Source organism: Athene cunicularia, assembly GCF_003259725.1.
Source record: "Athene cunicularia isolate RWA chromosome 13 unlocalized genomic scaffold, athCun1 chr13_part1, whole genome shotgun sequence".
In the NCBI taxonomy this organism is placed as follows: Eukaryota; Metazoa; Chordata; class Aves; order Strigiformes; family Strigidae; genus Athene; species Athene cunicularia.
Window position 1 is genome coordinate 10,009,650 of NW_020799117.1, and position 4,216 is coordinate 10,013,865.

Here is a 4,216-nt window from a genome sequence, read left to right on the forward strand (position 1 = left end):
GTGGGGGGGGGGCATGCTGGGGGAGGGCTGCAGAGTTGGCAGGAGCATGGCTGGGTGTGAGGGAGGAGCCTGCCGTGGCCGGGGGGGGGTGTGCAGGTGCCCCATGGCCCCGCTGCCCTGTGGTGGTCAGTGGGGTGGGGGTCACCCTGTCGCCCCTCCCTGGCTCAGCCCCTCCCTGGCTGCCACAGGTGGGTGAGGACGTGCCGGATGCCCGCAAATGTGCCTGCGCCAGCCACGTGGCCAAGATCGCTGAATTCTTCCAGGTGGGTAATGCCAGGGAGAGGGACAATGCCACCGGGACACTGACCCTGGTCTCTGATGGCTGATTGTCCCCTACCCAGGGCGTGGACGTCATTGTCAATGCCAGCAGTGTGGAGGACATCGACCCAGGGGCCATCGGACAGCGGCTCTCCAACGGGCTGGCCCGCGTCTCCAGCCCGGTGCTGCACCGCCTGCGGCTTCGGGAGGACGAGAACACCGAGCCCGTGGTAATGTCCCCGTGGTGGCGATGGCGGCGATGGCGGCGGGCGTGGGGCATCCCTCCCGCCCAGGGCTCCTGTCTGCTGCAGCCCGTCACCCCGTGTGCCGCTTACTGTTATTCCCCCTCGCTGATCCCAGCCCCTCCGCCCCCCCTGCCTCTCCTCCGTCCCAGGGCACCACTTACCAGAAAACCGACGCCACCGTGGAGATGAAGCGGCTCAACCGGGAGCAGTTCTGGGAACAGGCCAAGGTGGGGTATGGGGTGGGGGCAGCTGGTAGCTCTTGGGGAGCAGGGTGAGCCGCTGGCGGGCTGATGGGCAGCCCCCTCCTTCATATCCCCCCACCCCAGAAAGAGGAGGAATTGCGTAAGGAGGAGGAGCGGAAAAAGGCCCTGGATGCCCGGCTGCGGTTCGAGCAGGAGCGGATGGAGCAGGAGCGGCTGGAGCAGGAGGAGCGGGAGCGGCGCTACCGGGAGCGCGAGGAGCAGATCGAGGAGCACAGGCACGGCGGGGGCCGGGGTGGGGCTCCTGTGCAAGGATGTGCCTGTCCGGGATGGCTGTGCACATGCTGCAAGCCTCTGAGTGGGCGCAGGGGTGTTCATTCAGGGGATGGGGTTGGGGCAGGGACTGGCAGGAGCCGGTGCCCAGCCCCTCTCCCATGCCCTCATCGCAGGAGGAAGCAGCAGAGCATGGAGGCGGAGGAGGCCCGGCAGCGCCTGAAGGAGCAGTCCATCTTCGTAAGTGCTGCGGCGGGCGTGGGGCTGGGGTTGGAGCTGGAGCTGCCACCCGGCATCACCCCCGGGGAATGGCTTTCCCTAGCCAGGTCCCCAGGACGACCCGGGGCTGGGGGGTGACACCACGTCTCTTCCCAGGGGGAGCAGCAAGAGGAGGACGACAGGCAGCAGCTCAGGAAATCGGAGTCAGAAGTGGAGGTGAATGTGGCGGCCATGCCCAGGGCCTGTCCTTGCTGCCCAGCCATGGGGGGTGGTCCTTCAGCCCCATGCCACTGGGGCGGTGGGTCTCAGCCTCCCCCATCCCTGCAGGAGGCTGCTGCCATCATCGCTCAGCGGCCCGACAACCCCCGGGACTTCTTCAAGCAGCAGGAGCGGGTGGCATCGGGCAGCAGTGACGCTGTCTCGCCAGGCAGCCACAGGACAGGTGAGGGGTTGGGCGGGCTGAGGGCACCGGGGAGGGCACCGAGAGGTCAGGGGGGGCTGCAGAGCAGGTGAGTGCGGTGCTGCTGGGGTTCCCTGCAGGTCGCAGCAGGAGCTGGGGAGACCAGGGCTGTAATGCCCACTCCGTCATCCTCGGTGCTGCGGCTGTGAGTGCCGGGGGCATGAGGACAGCGGAGGATCCTCCCTCTCTGCTGTGCCACCATCACCGCCACTGCCACTGCACCTCACGTGGCCCCTGCAGCTGGGGCAGCTTGGCAGGGGCTGGATGCTGGATGCTGGGGTGTCTTCAGCAAGGCGGGGGGCTCATCATACTCCCTGCTGGGGGTTGTCCGCTCACCTGTCACAGCACCGCGCCGGCAGCTGGCGTGGCAGTGTGGTCAGTGCGGTGGTGGTGGGGTAACTGGAGGTCCAGGTGTGGCTTGGAGAGGAAACTCATCCCACGGGGGGCAGATAAAAGAAGCAGGAAGGAGTGGTGCACCCGACATGCTCCCAGCTGGCAGGGGGTGCCCCACAGTCCAGGGTCCAGCTCTGGGACTCTGTGGCTCGAGGGCAGAGGCTGGCTGTCCTGTTGGTGCCTCCGGCTGTGGGGCCACGTCATGAGGCTGTGGGGGGGTTGTGCTGGGGTGCTGTGCTGGAGGGGCTGTGCCAGGGTCGGCGGGGCCCGCGATGTGTGTTCTTGCTGTGGGGTCATGCCATGGGCTGTGCCGTGGGGCTGTGCTGTGGAGTTGTGCCTCGGGGCGATGCTGTGGGGCTGTGCCGTGGGCTGTGCTGTGGGCTGTGTGTTGTGGCCGTGCCGTGGGGCCGTGCCGTGAGTTGTACCGTGAGTTGTGCCGTGGGTTTGTGCTGTGGGTTCGTGCTGTGGGGCTGTGCTGTGCCTGAGCAGATAGTTGGTCCCATGGCCGTGTCCTGGCCTTTCTCCCCACCTGGCCATGTAGCACTGCCTCCCATCCTTCTGTCCTGCTGTCTTTCCATCTTCTTGTCTCACCATCCTCCCACCCCACTGTTGGTGCTGTCTCCCATCCCTCCATCCTCCCATCCCAGTGCCCCGGTGCCCTGGCCCCGCCATGGCTACACTGAGCAGGGACTGACCCATCTCTTTGCTCTCTCTCTCTCTCTCCGTCCGTCTGTCTGTCTGTCTTTCTCTCAGCAGGTCGTCTGCACTGTCCTTTCATAAAGACAGCTGACAGTGGGCCGCCTTCTTCCTCCTCCTCCTCCTCCTCCCCCCCACGGACCCCCTTCCCCTATATCACCTGCCACCGCACCCCAAATCTCTCCTCTTTCTTCCCATGTAGGTAGCTGGGAGCCCCTGAGTGCACAGCTCCGGGGGGGGGTCGAGCCATGGGCGGCCACCCCACAGCCCACCCCAGCCCCACGGCACACTGGACTGACAGCAGAGGCAGCGCCCCTCATGCAGGCACCCCGAGGGGGCTGGGCACCCAGACGGGGACTGTACCCACACCCACGGGCACCCCGCACTCCCTGGCTGGGGCTGGGCCCATGGTGGGCACTCTGCCCCTGGGGTGGGGGATGCATCAGGTTGTGCCTGTGGGGCAGGTTGTGCCCATGGTATGGGGAGGGGGCACCGGGCAGGCTGTGCCCGTGGGACAGATGGGCACAGGGCAGAGCTGTGCCTGGGGAGATGATGCTCTGCCGTGGGATGGAGCAGGCTGTGCCCGTGGGACAGAGGAGCCACAGGGCAGCTCTGTACACAGGGCAGAGGTGGATGGAGCAGGCTGTGCCCATGGGGCAGAGGGGGACAGGGCAGGCTGTGCCCTGGACCACACAGGACTGTGCCCGTGGGGCAGCACGGGATGGAAAAGTCTCTGTCCAGGATCGTGTGGGGCTGTGCCTGTGGGGCAGAAGGGGCCAGATGATGCATGGGGCCGTGTGGGGCTTTGCCCCCTGTCCCCAGCCAGGGGTAGCAGGGCACGGAGCTGTGCCTGCAGAGGCGAGGCTGTGCCAGGGCCCAGCTGGGCGATGTGTGGGCAGGGCCACGTGCACCACGGCGGATATGGGGCTGCCAGTCTCTGTACCTGGCAGATGTGGGGGCTGCAGCTGTGTGGGGCCTTTGGGACACCCCAAGGGGGCATGGTGGTTTCTGCACCCATGGTGCCTCTGCCCTGCCACCACAGGAGAGGATAACGTGGTGGCAGGTACATGGTGACGTGCATTTGACACCTCATGGCCAGGTTGGCGTGGGGCAGGAGCAGGGGCAGTGCTGGGGTGCTGGTCCCCCCTCCATGTGGGCAGCCCCCCCACGCCACCCCCTCTCCCTTGTCTGCAGGCAGCCAGTCGGACGCCTACCGCAAGGCCTCAGCAGCGGGCTGCAGCCCCTGCGAGTCCAGCCCGGCCGCCACGCCGCTGGGCGAGCCGGGCACCCGCGCCTCGGGTGATGAGACACCGGCAACGCCCAAAGGTGGGCGCTGGGCTGGCGCTGCCGGCCCCTGCCTGGGGCTGCCCGGGCACATCCCCGCGGTTCCCTGCAGTGCTTTGCCCCCCCTGCAGCCCCCTCAACTCCTCTGCATCTCCCGCTGCTGCCCTGATGCTGCAGCCATGCCAACC